Source organism: Cloeon dipterum, chromosome 3 (assembly GCF_949628265.1).
Source record: "Cloeon dipterum chromosome 3, ieCloDipt1.1, whole genome shotgun sequence".
NCBI lineage: Eukaryota > Metazoa > Arthropoda > Insecta > Ephemeroptera > Baetidae > Cloeon > Cloeon dipterum.
Window position 1 is genome coordinate 10,944,805 of NC_088788.1, and position 19,530 is coordinate 10,964,334.

Genomic DNA, 19,530 nt, shown 5'->3' on the forward strand with positions numbered 1-19,530 from the left:
GTTTTGTTTCAAAGGGGTCCACCAAAAGCAATTTCTATTTTATAATTCGCCCTGCCCCTAAACCGGCTTCCCTTCCTCTGGATTGTAGGGATGACACTGATTTGCAACCATAGTAACGTTGATTCCAAAAGGCTCTAATCCTTGAGGAAATGTCCCAACATTCAAGGACCTCGTACTTGAAAATTTTCAACCGACCCAAACAAGCCCTTTGAAAGATAAAAATACTGGGAAACACGTGCGCGACAGGAGTGGCAGGCGGTGCCGGATTTGAGGACCATTGTCCGTGCGGCTAATTAATTGAGATGCATTGCGAGTGACAGTGGCCGACAACAATTCGGCGGAGAACAAAGGCGGCCCGCAGGGCGAAAGCAGCTAAACACCGCCAATAAGAGAGCAGGCGGCGTGCATAAATTATCGATATAATAATGGATGCGTAAACTGCTGCCTCACTACATGTACCAAGAGAGCACTTTCCGTTCCGCCCGTGCGCGATTCATAAATATGTACCCATCATTATGAACCGTTCCGCTCGAACATGGAATGGCGGCAAAACTGAATTCCGACGTGCGTCCAGGCACTTTCGCCTAACGAGCAATCACGCGTCGGCATCTTCATTAAACGGCTCAAAATAACTTGTGCGCGCGTGAGACTGCCGTCGGTGGAGTGTGTTTGGAAGCTCAACTGCCTCGATTTTCTATTTACCCATGCAGTCGATTCCTTTAATGAGTCATCTGTATTGGAATTTTTAATGGAGCCCCCACTAATTGAATTCCTTGAGAAAGAAACTTTGAAAGATATACACCATTAATTTTGCGTGTAGGAATGTAGCTTCAAAGGGAGCAATGAAATTAATTAAAAGTCTTCGTTCAAGCAGAATTTTGGTTAAGAGGAAGGATACCGCAACATGTTGAAAAAAAAAATAACAAAAATCTAGCTGCCATAGCTTGAACTTAAGAATTTGAGTCAAATAGCCCAATTTTAAGGCAAAGTTGAGCAAATTTTCGAGAAGTCCAAAATGGGGACACAAACCCACCATTTACTCGCTTTGAAATCTTGATTTTCCTTTCAAGCTCTCAATATTTTCACTCTGGAAAAATATTGATCCTTGTAGAATCAAAGATTTTCTGATATCTCATTGAATTGAATTTTTCTCAGAAGGTTTAAACATACCTTAACACTTAATTATGAATCCTAGCTTATTTCAGAGAGTAAGTTTTGTAAAAATTGTCTGCATTTTCTTCCCAAAGAATTTTCTACCACAAAATGGCTCAAAAAGTCGATTGACCGGTCAAACAAAATGATCAAATTTTCATTTGATGGAATTTGCTGAAAGAATATTGAAATTTTCCATTTAAAAACAATTATAAAAAATTGGTAGTGATCGCAAAACACACATTGTTCCCAAAAACCCAAGTATATAAAAAAACGTTGTTTTGTGTGATTTTCCTCAATTTGTCCAAACTTTGCCTTAAACCCTTAGTTTAGATAACTCAGCGTGTTTAAATTGCGTCAAGCACTGTAATTTACAAGATCTACCTTGTGCAGCCGAGAAACAACAGCTAATAATTATTTGGAATTTGTCGGTCTTGCAGGGTTTGCAATTGACAGGGTTTGCAATGGAATGATTATTTAAATAATAAACGCCAAGCAGGGGGCTGTAATAAAATACGAGTTTTATTTTGCACTTACTCCAGATCAAAGCAAGGGTGAGAGACAATTCAGTCATAAGCTCGCTGTGCACGGATTGATTTTTCCATTTCAATAACCGCGTCCGCATCCCCCGGCTTTGCTCCCAGAAGCAACCAGTGTGAAAATCATTGGCACAATTCCTCAGCGCGCAGAAAGTAATTTGAAGAGAATCTCAATTTTTTCCTTCCAAGGGAGTGCTCCTTTTGTGCGTGTTGCAGAGCAGAAGCGCCAATACACTTGATTTTAATAACCGGCACATCCGTATAAGGAAGTGCCATTGTCGTCGCGGTGCGAAGATAAAAGAGGTGCCCGCCGGCGATTAATCCGTCCGTCTCGCGAGTCTCGCTTTGATTGTGTGTATGAGCCAAAATATGAGCAATTATCTCATTGATGAGTAATTGATTACAATTCGCGACGGCCATGACCAGAAAAAAAAACAAGCCGGCACCGCTAACGCATTTTTTGTCCGTGTGTGTGCATATTTAAATCGCGAAAATGAAATTCGCCGACGGCCATCAGTGCCGTCTATATATACACACACTCACACAATAACAAAACAGCTAGGATTTTCTTTGTCAGCCAGCAAAGCTGCTCGGTAATGATCAATTTTTATGCGGCCATTCCCGGCGTTTTCTTTTTGAGCCGTCTGTGATTAAGAAGCGCGGCGGAATATTAATTCCATTCGCACAGAAATATTTATGTGAATAGTATTTGGAAGAGACAGACCGCGAGAATGTGACTCGCGAGCTGATGAGACTTTAATGGTGTCCTTTACATTCTTGCGCGTTTGCTTTTTATGTTATGGCCGAATGGTTTTAATTAAGTTGTCAAGCAGATCTGAATTTTCATTCCCTCGTCAACCAAAGCAAATAAATACAAAGCCTTATGCGATCAACAATTTTATTTAGAATTAATTGTTTAATATAAAAAACCTCTTTTTGGTGCCAGGATTTTAGAATCAATTTAATGCTTCTATTTTTCAAAGACGATCTGTTTTAATATTTTATTTGACTTTAACAAGTGTATAACTTTTATCGATTTATTGTTTTATTATTTAATTTAACCTTATTTCAAATTTTATAATTCTTATTTTTTGTAATTTTAAATTTATTATGAATGGCAAATAAATAACATGTAGAGTAAAAAGATTAACCTATCATTGAAATTTTTAGTTTTTATTTGCTATCTAAAAATTAGCTTTTTTTAAAGAAATGCATTACTGAAAGTTTTACTCGTGCCTGAATTATATTTTTGTGGGGTAAATCAAGTTGAAACTCTCCTATTTTTTATTTAATATATTAACGACTTTAAATTTTACTTTTTATGCTTTTAGAGCAATGCATTTTTTACAAATCGGGTCAGAAATCGTCTAATATGAACAGAGAAACAGCATAAAATATTCGACTCTTTTCGAAAAATCCTTCTTAAATTCAAAGCCCAACTAATTCCCATCTTATTCAAGGTGCAGTAAGTTAAAAAAAACCTAAAGGTTTTTTTTAAACAATTTTTCTTCCTCTCTCATACTCTGCAAATTTATTTCTTTGAGAAAATTAGAGAGGATCTAAATTAATTGGTTACTGAATGGGCGATACAAGCTGATGTCAAATGCACACCGTGTGGTCACAAGCACACGGTGTGCACATGTACATGCCAATCCGCAAACTGGGGACATTTCAATTCATTTGCGAGCGGATTGGAAGGGTCAAACACGGAGCAGCCAGTGTCCACACAAAACGGTCTGCGGAACGAAATTAGGGCCAAACCTGTGTGTTGGAGGCGCTCGCAGAAACCCTAATGGAAAACACACAGAGTGGGCGCCGCTGTTTCGTTCCGTGCACCGAAGGGACCAACTATAGCTGCTTCGTTTGCGACGATGCCGCCGAATTATTCATGCGCTCCTCGACGAAATTTGAATTTTGTCCGCTTCGACGCAAAAACAAACACTGGCTAATGGGCGAAGGAACCTGAATAATCTGAGCAGGCAATTAAATTTGCAGTGCGGAATTCACGGCCGTTTAAGTTGCTCTTTTGCACGGCCAATGAAAACGAATTTTATTTGAAGCAGGTAATTGGACGAGACCGTCAAAGAGAGCGTGCTAAACAAATTCGTCATTAAGGGAAAATGTTATTTTTGGGCAGAAAATTAATAAATTTGAACAGCGACAGGGGCAATATTATCTTTTAATTGGCCTTGTTCTGTGTTATAAAATTATATTAATGATGAAAATGAAAATCTCGAATTTACTGGAAATGAGCCACTCAAATTTACAGTCAGCTAGTGTGTCTTTTGAGAGACTGAATATCAGAATCTATTACGTCAAGTTTCAGTTTACGTGAGCAGTGGTATGTTTGGCACAACAAACTCCACGTTACATTAATTCCAATTGCCTTTGGAAAGCCTCTCAACGACCGTAGCCACTTCTGAAAAGGCGCACTGTTCAACGTTTTGTTTGGAGAAGACAGTGCTTCTAATTCGGAAGAGTGGATAATCACAAAAGGTTCTGCTTCAGAATAACTAATTTGGCTCCGCACGCAGATCTGCTGTTAACATATTTTGAATCTCGCGAAGCTCTGAAGGCAACAAAAACAGCCATTTTTCGTATTCATAAAATAAATTGAAAAAACATGCTGCGTCTTCATTAAAACTTTCTTGTGCAAAATTAGGTCTCGAGGCAAAAAGGCCGTAAATAATTTGAATGAAAAAATCAAGAGGAAAGGTATGGGAAGGAGGATAATCCGTCGGGATCTGGATTTACCGACAGGCTTTCCCTTTCTAATGATAATAGGACCGCAGAATCAGCCATGTGCGTCTGGAAAGGACTTCAGGCGCATAAATAATAAATAAGAGCATGGGCTCAGTTGGGATGTCGACGGAATTTGCAAGTGAAACTGCTCGACGGAGCCACCCTCGAAATGAATTTGTGAGTTTTCCGGGTTAGCATCAAACTTTGAGATGGCTCGATGCAAATTGCGTTTCGATAAACAAGCCTTTCCTTTCGCTGCTGCTTTCCCCTAAAGACACCCACCCCCGGCCAGTCAGCAAGCTCGTCTCGGCTCTTTTTGCACCTCGCGCCAAGGATATTGCTTGTTCAGCCTTTTTTCTTTGTTGCCAATATTGTCTCAGGGCGGCGTGTGTGTGAAAATTGCGTCTCTCGCACCGCACATTGTTGCTTTTTGCGGTCCTTTTCTCTGCACGTGCGAACGTTCGGTTTCGTTTTGCGGACGATTGCTTTATCACTCGTGTGTGTGAAAAAGATGTTCTTTCTTCCTTCTGCTCTGTTAACATGCACGCAACAGGTTTCGCGAATTTCATTTGCATTCTCACTCTCGATCCTGTGCAAAAAGCGAAGACAACAGAAACACCAGTAAACAGTCAATTGATTGAAAAATGTTGTGCCTTTGTATTCATCCGAAACCCGGATTTCACCACGTAGAGAGCTAAAATCGTATGCCACAATAAACTTTTATGGTCTGCAGCTGAGTTTTAAATGTTTTTTGCAAAGTGTCATTCGCTAAACGTATTTTAAAAAAAATAATAATACAGTAGAGTGTCACGGGGTGCAAAGTCCGTTTGATTTCACAAATTACACAACACTTTAAGTACACTAAAATTGAATGGAGAATAAACACTGTTAACAGCTTTCACAAATTAGTTCAGTAGTAAGTTCAAACTCGGATGGTATGACTGCTGCACTCACAAATACTGTAGAAGACAAATAAACTGAGACAAAAGACAATCTCAGCAGTAAAAGTGAACAATGTCAGCAAACAATTAACTTTGTGTGCCAATCTGTGTTTGCTGTAAATATTTTGTTTCCAAATCAAATAGCTTTTTTAGATCATGTAAAGCAATTCAAAAGACTCAAAATAATTAAAAAGTGATGAAAAGTAATATGGGAAATAATTATAAGAAAATTATTACCATCGTACTATTGAAAAAGTAGCTTCCAACCAAAGCTGTGTTTTAAAAGGCGTCTTCCAGGAAAATTCCTGCAATATGTAAATGAAAATTGACGTTCTTGCATTTTTTTATAAAGTGGATAAAGTGTTTAGTTTGTACGACAAAATTTAACATGGTGCAGCGCTAACAAACAGAAGTTTAACAGAATTATCACAAAACATCCGGTTCATACACTTCTTGAACGAAAAAAGGCGTAATTTTTTTCTTCCCGAAGGCCAATAAAAGTTGAAGACGGAGAGTATTGTACAAATTGCGGCAACAAGACAGAAGAGCCAAATTGGGCTCTGTCGCTTCAGCTAACGACCTTAAATAACGAAGCTGCGCGATACAATCGTCTTGTTCTCTTACGAACAATATAGGAAGACTCTGGCGGATCAAAGGTTTTGCACAGAGTTTCAGCGACCCCGACCGCCGCGCCAGAGCAGCATTTCCAGCTCAACAGTTTGCGAGAGAAAATCAGCGAGTTTGCTCATCTCGGAGCTCTGCGAGTGCGCGAAATCGAATTAGCGCCGAGAATCACTCAAGTCTGGTCGATAAGAAGCTCTATGCAAATTTATCGGTGTGCTCGCCAATAATTTATGTGTATGCACGCCCAACGGCTATGGCGGCGCGGCGCTTTTTGCAACACGCTACATAACAGGGCCGGAGATGCATATTATAGACAGAGGCTGGCTGGCTGGCTCGCTCTCACTCTCGTTATCGCGTTGTTTCAGGCCCACTGAGGGGAATATGATATCCAGCGGCTCATTTCCTCATAAAGATGATCGCACATTCGAGAGGAGAGCAAACCCTTTTACTCGCGTCCGACTGCCACACACACGCGCGCGCGGGGGCACTCGGGATTTGATTGAAAATTACGTCAACTCTTTCATCCCGTTGGATGCTCTCTTTTGCTCTGGTGCAGAAATGAGCAGCAGAGGGAAAAATTGATACACACTGTGCGCCGGCAAAAACTTTTATTGGAAATCGTAACAGTAAAAGTATTGAGATGATGCTTTATTATTGCCATGCACTACTATTTACGACCGCCAATTTTCTACTGCTGTTGCTGTAAAAAATTCAATTACTTGTGCACAAAGAACAAAGAAGGATGTGCTGCGGACGATCGCTATTTTTGCCAATTGATGCTCTCCTTTTGCGCACCTGACTGACGATTAGGAGTTTCCAATCATTATTACTGTGTTTTTTGTCCTATTTTAATTCTTATCCTTAACTGGGTCATATACTTAACAAAAAATTGGCTGCTAAAATAATAGAAATAGGAATTTTTATTAACACACTTCTAGGACAATGCACCATTTTTCTCTGAAGTTGGCACATTTCTCTAGGGTATAAAGAAAAATTGGCAAAAAAAAAACAGTTAAAGGCTTTTTCGGAATTAAAACCACATTTTTCGAAGTAATTTTTGGAATAGGAATTTTATATTTCCACGGTTGAAAATGACATTAATTATTTGCTTTAAAATATATATTTGGAATTTTTTACTTCTGTCTATGACACTCAAAACTTGAGACCTCTGATTTAGATTATTTGATCGAGTGATATTTTGATATTAAATATTATTCTAATTAATATTCTATTGTTAGGAAAGCTCTTTCTATTTATTTTTCCTTTTTTCGGAAAAAACTGGACAGATTTATAAAAAGATATTGAGGCGATCTCCCAATGGTTTCTAATGCTCTTTAAAAAAAGGCTACCTCAAAAAGAGGTAAACAACATTTTTACCACATAAAATAATAGCTCGTTTTAATTTTTTCTGTTTCAGTATGCCTCTGCCAACTTTGCAGCTGTTCAATTACACGTCACTTTGGTCTGGCCGTCAAATATCTATAATTAATTAAAACGATTTTTATGTAGCATGCAGCTTGTGATACATAAATTAACACTGAATCAAGTCATGTGTCTGTTTTCTTGGGTTCAAAGTCGAAAAGCAGATTCCAAGTCGCGTGCCCAGCCTAGCGGAAATCGCTAATTAGCGTGTGTGTTGCTCGGAGCTAATTGTAAGTTAGAGTGTGTGCAGGCTGCTGCGAGTGCACTTTATAACTCCATCCATTTGGGTGATTAGTGTTTGCGAGTATAGTTAGTTAATTAATTCTTTTTGTCTCTTTCCCACTGCACCTGATGGAGCACTGCGTGAGCCGAGTGTTGCGGCACTAAAAGGGCTGTTAACCAGAAAATGTTACACTGCATTGCATATTCCAGCTGCAGCAGACCCTTTGAAGTTATGCATGTGTCCATTTGCAGTGCGTTCGACCATACATTTCAATTGTGCGCAGCGCACTGTTACGACTTTTCACATACGGCGAACAAAGGAGCAGTCAATCCAGCTTAGATCATAATGAAATTATATGTAAATCTCGCTCATTATTGATACAAAATAAGTACATATCATTATGCAATTGATCTAGTTCTAGCCTACATCGCACCTGAATAAACTTATTTTTCTTTCTTTCTTTCTCAACCAAACATTATTACTTTTATTACTCGGTGATTAATTAATTATTCAAATCGATTCATAAAAAAATAAAAGCTAAAATAAAGCGTGTTGTTATTATAATTTCATAATTCCAATCAATTTGCACGGCATTCAGAGGAAACTAGGTCAGTTTTAATAATGCTATAATTATATGTCTAGGTTAGTTATTGCTCCGGCTGATATCGATCTAGAAACTTTTAAATGGGCGTTTGATGTAGTATCAATAATACAATTCCTCCATGTTCAGATCAACGATTGCGGTTATAAGTAGAAGGTGACTGTTTGAAATTCGCGCTATGGGATTTCCATGAAATACGTTTAAATTCAAATGTTTCGTCTCGTGATTCTCAATTGAAACTGCACAGATCCCTTTTCAGTCGTGAGCCAAACAGTTTATGTTTGCTTTCTAAACCTTTCCTTTGTGCTCTGTGCGTTGTGTGTGTTCCTCTGTTCAGCTCCCAGTCCCATTATTTCGGCCGCGATTCCGGATTAAAGCCGCGACGAAATGGAGCTATAAACTCACACTAAGCTATCTGTTGCTGCAAAAAGGCATCAAATCAAAACACAATCAGGCGCACGAGCCTATATATTCCCTAAAGAATCCAACGGCACTCTGCATGATGGGCTACATATATATATACACGTACATTTCCCCAGCAGCAACAAATCCGCACATATACACCTGTCAGGCGTATTTTTTCCGTGGCACGCGCAAAAAATAATCCTCAATAAAAATTGAAACCCTCCCTAACTTCCAAATGTGGACGAAAAACGGCTTTCTGCCCTTGGCAATTTAGGAACACGATGGCTATAGAGATAACAACTGACAAAATGGTTTGAATTCCGATTTAAACGGACTAAAATCGAATTTTATAAGATTAAAACAGACTAGCATACCAAAAACAATGGGATTTCCTAAATGACGGTTAATTTTTAGGATTTTATTTCTTTAAAATGTTGATACGTGATTTTACTCAAATAAAAATTAATGGCAACTCAATTAGAATGTTACTTCCCCTCCAAAACACTAATTATTCAAGTCGGTTCACAAAAAATATAATTTTTACAAATAAAATCACATTTTGAATTGTTAACACAAGTCTTTTACCAATAAAGAAACGATTAATTTGCACATAAAGTAAATCCAATTCATCTCCAAAAAGGACTTCTTTATAGAGAAAAACCATACTAAAATAAAATTTCCAGTTTAGGAAAAACAGAATGAAAAATCGCAATAATTGCCTACCTGCCGAATCAATCTCACTCGTGTTGACGAGGGCCGATTTTCGTCACGCCGCACATTCGCCCGACGATGCGCACAAACGGCGATCGGAAATAATTAATTGGCACCGGCCGAGTGTGTGGAGCGAAAGAGAAACGGATGGGATGCTGGGCACACGCCGGTCTCGCGCACTCGAGGACACTCGCCGCAGTCTGGTCTGCACAACGGTGCGGAGAACAACACTGACACAAAGCCAGCAGCCGGCTGAGCCCTCGCTCCCAAGCAGCCAGCGCGGCTCTTGCGCTCTCGGCGCGCCAATAACGCCGCCCGCTCTGCTCTGCTTCGGCTCGGCTCACTCTCCTGCTGCAGCGCCAGGCTCACCTATATGCCTCGATATCGCCTCTCGCCAACACCACAACACACACGCACCTCGATAAATTAATATATTTATATTTACCTTGTAAAAAGTGGTTCTAAATAATATCGCATTTTTGTTTTGGCACGTCGGACCTACACACAGTCAGCGTTGCGAAATGTGCAGGCAATTAAAATAAATTATTGTGCGGTACACAAAGAGAGCTCTCATTTGCAAGCTTTCAAATGTACAGCACACTCAGCTTCCTGTTAAATAATTTTATTAGAGGGTGGATTGAAATTTTAGTATCGCAGAAAATTTGATCGTTTTGCAGGAAGGACTAGCAAGGAAAGAGTCATTTGCAAGAAAAGCTCTTGAACCAGATGAACGGAAATAATACGTTTCTGAGCCTAAATTATTATTTTTTAACCTATTAATTTTTGAAAAAGATACAAACTTTGGAAACATTCTCTAGAGGGAAGTGAAATTTTCACATTTTACTGTCCGGTCAGGCGGGAAATTTCAAAATTGTGCCAGGAGAACAATCAGAGCACTGGTTTGTAGAGCTATTTCGGCTAATCCCAAGCCTCGTAAGCACACCTGGCAATTTAAGCACTTACCAGTCGCCTGGCACATGTGTACACAGACTGACCAAGAATATTTTGTAAGAGGCGAACGTGGCCCCCTACCGATTGATTGTTTTTGTCTCCTCTGCAGCAATTCATGAAATTACTCTCTTTAGACGGCGAATTGCCATCTGTTTAAAAAAATAGCTTAACAAATAAATACAAGGCATTATTTGTGAAGGCACCTTTCCAGTCCTGGTCACCAGCAGGTTGCTTGGACTTGAACCTTAAACAGCAAATCACAAACTCTGTTCGCGCAGGATGTGCTTGCCTGTCTATGGAATTTCCCTAAAGCAGATTTTAATGATTAAGCCTGGTCCAATCTGCTGGAGCCGAAAATAGATCCTTGCATTTTTTTTAAACTCCGGTGTGGCATAACTCAAGACGAATTAAAATTTCTAGAGAGGCCTAACCGTATAATGAATAATGTATAGCAATCACTAAAATAAATGTCTATTTAAAGTCGTTTTTGTTGAAAAAACAATCACATTATAATTAATCCCTAAAGACCAGATTATCAGAGGCAGTATCTTTGGTGTTCACACCTCATCAGCCTAAAACCGTGGTGCACAAATAATCCCATTCTGCCAATGTATGGGTGCAAGCGCCGTGTGCTGTAATGTGCTCAAATATGCGCTGTGTAATACGCTGTTGGACAAAGCCCACGTCGCCTCCAAACAGCTTCATCAACAGCACATTAAATTAATCCAATTAAACTTGTCGACCTGAGTGAAGCGCGAGAATTAAAGCACGCACCGGCCCCGACAGTTTAACTTTGGGTATTTCGTCCTAGGGAATCTGGCCACGCGCTTGTTTATCCCGAATAGCTCGGCTACGCAAATGAAAATAATGCACACACAAACACGCACCCACGGACGCCAAAGGGTGCCCGGATTTCTATGCGTCTCGCCGGCAAACTTGCGATAAATTCAATTAGCTGCTGCTGTTTGCAAAACTTTGAACTTCGAGAATGATTCAAGACGGAGGTTTCACGGTACCGATTCGAAGCAAACATGGAAAGCTAATTTTCCGCTAGACAAATGAAGCATTCGCAGCAGCTAAGGGTATCTGCCAAGAGTGCCTGTTTGTTTATCCTCTGATCACTGACTTTACCTTGGCATTTGGAGCATAAAATAGCAGATAAGAAAAGTTAGAGTGTGGCTTAAGTTTACTTAGGAGTGAAGACAAAGAGTGTTAGAAAAGCCTCCGTAGCGTCAAAATGCCAAGTTTGATATAGATTCAAAGTTTATGTTGACTATTTAAGCAAATATTTTTACTAAAATTCGAGAAGATTTTTTTCTGATAATGCGTGAGAGTAAAAAATCGGGTAATATATACTTTCCTGCTTGCATTGATCTAGTTTCTCTCTGCGAAATAAAATTGAAAACACTATTTTAACTATGATTTGACCCTTATCACAAATCATCTCTTTTATTTTATGCCTCGGATTTAGTTCCGTTACATTGCGTTCTATAGACACATGTAAAGATTTAATTTGATGTGCTTCTAACTAAAATTTCTGCGACGAGAAACTCTACTTATTTCATGTCTTGAATGTTTAAGATCGGAAACTGGAGCAAAAATCCAATTGAACAACTCACACTCAAAATGACAAAAGAAAATTCAATTCTTTATTATAATATAATTTCTAATTATCTTTAAGTTTTAGTGCGTCATTCTTGGTTTCAGTTCATGAGAGAACGTTCTTTCCTAAATTTCATATCTAAATGCACTTTCTGGTTTGACAAGAAATTACCAGACTTTACAACAGTGGTGGTTGAATTCCCCTCGCAGCAATTGAATTTCGTACTTCTAGCCACAAACAAAACTTTTGGTTAGACTTATATGCTAAATTTTGTGGTGAATCCGTGCAAACTTTGCGATGGAACAGCAACGAGAGAAACGTTTTGCCGCAACCGAGAAATACGAGAGGAATGTCCGCGTGCAGCTCATGAATAATAATACTGCAGCTTGTCGTGGACGGCGGGTTCCACATTTTTTTAAAAGACAGCTTGAGTGACACCTAATCATCATAATTATTACAAGCGCTGCGAGGTTAGCACCTCAGCGGCGCTGTCAACTGAGCATGGTGAAAAATAATGTGCATGCAGCTGGCTGGAATTAAGTTTTTCACCCGCGGAGGAAGAGGCAAATTAAAAGTTGGATACTGCTGGCTGCCACGCAAAGATTTTCACGCTAGCAACCTTGCAATTCAAACTTCCAGCAAGCACAAAATTACACAGCGCTCTAACTTTCAACTTTGTTGACTTCCCGGCTTTTGTAGTTGACTACAATTTTATTGCCTGCGTGTTGAATCATTTTATCGAGTGTGACGGAGCGGTAATGAAATTTTACGGATTTTTTTGCCTTCATCAAACTATTAATCAAATTTTCCATTCTTAAATAACAAAATAGTTGTTTCAATAACAGGTTTTTGACTAAGGAAATAATACTTAGTGTAAATAAATTTAAAAAATGATCATAGAATTTCCAGGAGACTTTATTATAAAAAGAAACTAGTTCTCTTTACAAGCTAAATTTTTAAATCTCGTATTATTTAAATATTTTTAGAAAATTAAGGAATTCTAATTTAAGAAAGTACTCCATTCCCACCTCCATGCGTGACACGAACATACATTGTTACACTTAAAAACATTCTCTAGAAGCCATAAAAACGGTTGGAAAAATTTAATGGATTATATAATAGTCTCCGTTGATTGTTGACCTTTTATAAAACTCTGAAACATCTATGCTCATTTATCGGTTTAGAAAGACGATAATGAATATGAGGATTTAAATGGTTCCATTGCCCTAATTTATTTTTAGAATTATCATGTTTGACTTAAAAATAAAATACATTCAAACCAAAAAGCACGTTGCTTTTAAAAGATAACCTTATTGGAAAATAAAGTGCTTTAAAAAGTCCGTAACAGTCGCAATTTTACGCTTTAAATGAGTCTCGTTCTGGCTATGCAATTTTCTTTCTTCATTCGGCGACAAAATAAATTCCAGACCTTGGTGAAAAGTTGAGCACGTGTCGTATTGGCGACCCTGCTTTTCCTTCCCTCAATTCAGGGCTGCACGTACGGCCGTAAAAGTGAACACTGATGGGGAGCTGCGCGTATACTATACTCCACGCACGCGGTGTTTTGCCGGTCGAGACACTTTTATGGCCCATCTGCTTGGCCGGCGAGCGTCTTGCAAATTGAATGAATCGCCCATTTGCATGTTCCGACGCGGTGGTCGCAGCCAGCCAGCTAGCCAGCCTCCACCTGGACCGAGAGGAGAGATTTCAGCGGGCCAGATCGATTCCTTTTTCTTTCTCTCTCGCGCGCCAAGAGACCGCACACTAAGACTCGAGTGTATCAGAAGTCGATCGTTTTGATTTCACGGTTGTAAAACAAGCTGCTAGACTACTTGTTAATACAGTTACGCTCGTCAAAACGAGAGTGCGGTCAGTATTTAGGTGTCTCTTCCTCTCTGCGTTTGATGTGCTCGCTTCGCGGCCTTAATGGACACGCCGTAAAAGTCGTTTTCATCGCACAAACTGCTTTAATTGGGCGCTATTTTATGGCCGCGCCAGCAAGTTCAAGGACACGCCGTGTGCCATGTATTGTCTAATCAACCAATCATGTTCAATTAGCTAATTGAGAAAGGTACCGAGAACTTCTAAGTGGTCAGTTTCGAAAATGAAAACTAATGACTTAAGCTGGGCGAAACTATTTATTGCGTTATACATGCAGAATTAAATGTTTAGGTTGGTTAATTGAGCAATGATGACGCAAAACCATTAGAGGTGTATGAAAATGAATATATATTGCAAACCAATTATATGAAAGTGTAGAAAAAATACTTATTTAAAAAACGGTTGAGCAGGAAAGCGTTTGATAGAATTTTTCCGGGGAAACCCATCTGAAAGATAAATACCCACTTACTTTTTTTACATTTAACAAGAACTGCTATTGTTAATAATGCCAGGAGGAAATATTAAAAAAAATACGGCAAAAGTTGTTAAAACGATGAAATTGATTGAAAAGTAAAATCAAATGGCCTTGCCTCGCTCGTCGTTTCTCTTCACAACGCCATCCTCGATTGAAAATTTTCCAAGATTTAAATTTCACTACCAAATTTATTTCATGCATCTCTTTACTTAAAATATTTTATATTAATGCGTAAACATATCTAAATTATTTTATATATACCATACTGTAATTTTATAGAAAATAAGTTATGCTCTAAAATAAAATTGAACGCAAAAACAATCATGGTCTGACAAGGAAACAAGAATTTATTAAAAGCCTTTGATTTGCGCTCAAGAAATCAGCACGATCGCACAAGCAGCAGCTCGAAAGCTCGTTCCATTAATTGCCCCTCACTCGATTCGCGGCTTTACACAGAAGAGGATGAAATAAAGCAAGACGCCCGCGAGAGAGCAACGAGAGGGAACAGCTCAATCCGGCCGCTTGTCCTTTTCCTTTATATTGCCAGGCCGGCGGAGCTAATCCCGGCACGTCTTTCGCCGCAGAGAATTTAATAATGACCATAGCAGCTCACACAAAACGAGCTCTTTTTGTTGTTGCAAAACTCATTTCATGCTGATGAGACGCGGATAAGTGTTTGTGTTCGGAACTGGCGAGTGCACTCGAGCCACGTGCGCGCCGCGGCCCAAACTTTTACTCAAAACACTGTGCACTCTCTGCCTTCTCTTCGGATCATTTATTTGAATTTCGACTGGCGAGGTGCGTGAATAAATTTGTCCGCGGCTGGCTTCAATTCCAGCCCGCTCAACGGCGCATTTCGCATTTCATTAACCCTTTCGCCGGCAGCTCTTTGATCGTGTCGCTCGATCCGCTGGCATTGCTAATTATTCAACCCACGCGTATTTTCGCTTACGAACTCACTAAATTTCCCAATTTAATACAGTATGCACCAGAATTTTCATTTTTTTATTTTGCAAATTGAATTAAAGTTAAAAAGTTGACTTAAAGAATCATTGAATAATGTTTTTCCCCAAAAACAACACAAATATTCAGAGTAACCTTATTTTAATCAAATTCTATTGGTCTCCTCTGGCAGAATTCCAAAAATATAAAAAAGCGGCGTTTTAAAATCGATCCAACGCGATCAGTCTACAAATTTAATTTATGGAACAAATTAATGCAGTGATTTTTCATCATGTCTAGATATTATCCGTATTATCCAAAACATATCATTACAATTAAAACCATATCTTAATCATCAAAATTTGAGCAATAAATTTGATATCAAACTATTTGGATTTTAATGGCCAATCTATTACAGAATTGCTTACGAGATTTTATATATTAAAATATATAGTTTAGTTTGTGTTACAAAAATTTGATTTTGTTTAATTTTATAATCAATTTTATGAAAAATATTTTAACTATTCTAGTTTAAAACAAAAATTATATTCTAAAAAACTAAAAGTATGTGGTAAAATTAAAGTTAAAACAAAATTGTAATATTACTATATATAGATTTATTAATTTTAGATAACAATTTTTTTAATAACTTATTACTTTTTACTATTTAAAATAATATCAAATATTCAAAATATTCGCATAAAGATATAATGAGAAGACTGTATTTATTTTATCGCAGCTTTCGAAAGTCTACGTTTGCAAAAGAGCTAAAACCAATTTAAAAGTAATTTGCACAAATCCAAAAAGCTAGGTGGAAACCGCTGCAGCACTCTTTCAGGCTTCCATAATCCGCCTCTTTCATTCGAAACGCATATATATTGCTGTCTTTTTTAATCTGCACAGCACGGCAGAGCGGTCTAATCACTCTCTTTCGTCCATTCAGCATTTCGCAGGGACTGTAGTTGAATGGCAGAAATGAATTGATTCGATAATGAGGACAGAGTCGCGAGTGCACTGCACTGGTCAGCAATGGCCGCGCGCGGCTCGCTACTTTTTGCAATTTCGCTCTCGGCTTCACCATATGGCGGATTTAACTCACTCCTCTGCTCTCTTAATTTGCTCGCCCGCAAAAACAACCCGGCCGCGCGGCCGCCTTTGCGCGCCAACATGCGTGGCACACGGTAATTTGTAAATTAAAGCAGCAAAACGCGGCTTTTTGCCGAGGCTGCTGCTTCTCACTGTCTCTCGACGGATGAAACGACATGATGTCTCTCAGTGGCGTCTCGCAGCCCTCTTTCGGCTCGGCGAAATTGAAGGCGCTGCTCGCTGATTGGGATCCAGAATGTGAAAAAAAAATTGTTTTATAAATACGCTTCAGGCACAGGCACTGGACTGCTTTTTTATTTGCCACTTAAACTATGCTACTCGTGAAACAGGCGATGTTTCCCACAATCTGTGTAACACTTTTGGTGGTTTGGAACTATAGAGGGCTGTGAATTTTAAACGATCGGCTATTTTTATCTGAACCTTTTAATTGTTCCGTCGATATGGGAACATCAAATGAGCATGCAACACGAATTTTTAAGCCGTTTAAACTTTGAACTAAACTTATGATTGACTTGAAGAAGTCATAGCTCTACAAAATCATCTATTAAAATGGCTGAAATCCGTGTACAAACCATCAAAAATTGCTTTTATAATAAGGTCGTTAAGTTTCTTTCCCTCCAGTGAGCAAAATTTGAGTTTCAGCCTGAGAAAAATTGTAAGGACAACACAGAGAAAAAGATTCACGCAGGCAATTTTCTATGAAGAAAAAGCTTCATTTTGTTGTAATTTTATATGTTAATAAATAATTACTTAACAACAATTTATTAAAATTTTCCTTTTCCCTATAGGCTAAATAAAATAAATTCTAAAAAGCTCTTACTTTTCTTTAAAATTTAATGTTAAATGAGTTAAGTTCAATAGGTGTATTTTTAACTTCATCAGGATATTTTGAAGGACTAATTAAAAGAAAAAATTCTGTTAAAAAGATAATCAAAACAAATTTGTTTTTTTAAACAAAATACATAAAGATTTTTTATTGTTTTAACAAAAATTGAATTAAAAAACGTAAAATGTAAAAATATAAACATTGAAAACTTTATTTCTCACTTGAAGTAAATTGACAATTGAAGCTGAATCGCAAATGAGGCACTTTAGCACGCAGGCAGGACAAAGGGCCTCTTGTGGCAGCATCCGGATGCTGCGTCCGCCTCTGACGGACCTCCTCGAGCGACAACAAACCACTTGTCTTGGTAGCAGTCGTTATGATGAAGCACTATAGCTTCAAGATGCATCAAGCAGAAGTTTATAATGGAAATTATTCAAGAATGAAATTGAAATTTTGCAGCGTCACACAATTCTAGTGTGTCATCCTGCTGGACTCGGCGTCACGTTGCTCACCGAGTACACACAGCACTGTACGCAGGCAGGACTCTGACCGTTTGTCGCCGGCAATTAAGTCACTTTTGCAGCCAGCTCGGTCGCGGAGACACATGCTGGTCGGGTTTCCACGCTGGGGTTTTATTGTGCCTAATTGAGTGAGGTCGAGCTCCATTTCACCGTGCGCGCCGCACAAACTTTTGATTAGGCGATCCTGCAAGACGACTCCGGCTCAGCAGGTACCACGCCAGCTATTTTGCATTTTCTGCTTCACGCAATCAAACTTTTCGCTCGCTCACCTTTCCTGTGCTTTTCTTTTTAGACGTACGTACGTGGAATGATTGGCCGCCAAATTTTTTACCGCTGTGGAGTGGAGTTCAAGTTGGAGGAGACCTGAATAACCTTTGAATTATTTTCAAGTGATTCCACAGGTTGTAAGGATGTAAGGAAAATCCAGAAATAGATTCTGATTTTCAATTTAGATTTACAACCAAAATTAATTCAGCTTTTATGAACAGGAAAATAGAAAGAAATTAACACGGAGGTAATTTAAAAAATTTATAATTAACGAATGGCTTAAGCACTGCGCGGAATAACTCGGTATTGAAAATATGAAAGGAAAAATTAATTAGTACGTCCTGTACAGTAGCTGTTTCGGCACCATTACTTTATCTCCACAACCAAAAGATAAACTGAAGAGAATTTTGAATCAGCAACCGTCGGAAACGTGCGACAGAATAACTCATTGCTGAATGAGCAAATTCGGAAAGAGGAGACGAATAACGAAACCTTGTCAACTCCACCACTCACCGTCCCTGTGATTAATCCTTTTCTAAAAAAGATTCAAAAGCTCAAAATTCCATCATTTGTAGTGAAAATCTAATTTCGAAGAGTGAAATTTTGCTTGCATGAGAATTCTAGAAGGTAAAATTACACTGCACCTTTCTGACGGCTGCAAAAAATTCTGTTGTTCGTTTGCTGTTGATATTGCAAAATTTTAAAGTTTTTAAATCGCAAAATTTCAAAATCCGTCCTAAATTTTATATCACTCTGCTTAAATATGTAGGTCCAGGAGTAATTTAATAAATTCCTTTTTGCAAAATTAAAATATCAAATAATAAAAAACCAAAATAAGAGACAAAATTGTTGGGGAATTTTGTCTTAGGCGGAGAATGAGTGCCGACAGTAAATTAATCTGTCGCTTTTTTAACTGACAGTAAGTGAACTCAATCGTTTTCCATGGCTGGTGAGGCAAAGTCGTCATCAGCGTTACCTTTGTTTTGCAGGTAAATAACTGGATGATGAGACTTGAAAGGCCAAAACAACTGCAGCTCTTGTTTTTTCCCTGTTCAAGAAAAATAAATTTCCGTTAGCCAAATTCGAAAATACTACCCTTAACATGCTCTTACAACTCAAACAAGCATTACGCGTGCTATAATGTTTTTATATTTTCAGATCCAAACTTCATGTTATCCGCTCGGAGGTTTTATTGGGACCTGGTGAGCTCATAGCCGTCGGCAGAGGTTCTAAATAAAAAAAGAAAACTTCCAACAAAGCATGTTTCTGTTTATATTTGAAAATATTCTACTCTGGTCTATGGTGTTCACTAAATTTGAAAATAAATTTTGATCAGTAAAAAATCCCCACATTAAAAGGCATTATGATTGTTTCTCTAATTTGCCCAAAATGTGGAACAAAGCAACATTTATGACTCGGCAAGAAAGTTATGAAACAAACCCATATTTATCATGTTTATTCTTTTATTTCCAGTTGTTTAATAATGATCGTTTTATGGCATTCAAATGCATCGACTCGACGAGACCACTCTAAGCCTGCAATTTTATAGCAGCGAATCACGAAGGCGATTGAGAGTGTTTATGCAACTATGCCACTA

The 19,530-nt window shown here is 38.5% G+C and overlaps 1 protein-coding gene and 1 long non-coding RNA gene across 2 annotated transcripts in view; one reads left to right on the forward strand and one right to left on the reverse strand.

The window, feature by feature from the left end:
• Positions 1-9,653, reverse strand: part of LOC135938888 (uncharacterized) — a 105,104-nt gene extending 95,451 nt beyond the window's left edge. The window contains exon 1 of the mRNA XM_065482896.1: positions 9,373-9,653. The gene's annotated coding sequence lies outside the window, so the exon portion shown is untranslated. The remainder of the gene's footprint in view (positions 1-9,372) is intronic.
• An 8,027-nt stretch (positions 9,654-17,680) lies between these two features.
• Positions 17,681-19,229, forward strand: LOC135940411 (uncharacterized). The gene is made up of 3 exons (XR_010574851.1): positions 17,681-17,875; positions 17,959-18,078; positions 19,092-19,229. It is a non-coding gene; the product is annotated as an uncharacterized LOC135940411 (long non-coding RNA).
• The last annotated feature ends 301 nt before the right edge of the window (positions 19,230-19,530 follow it).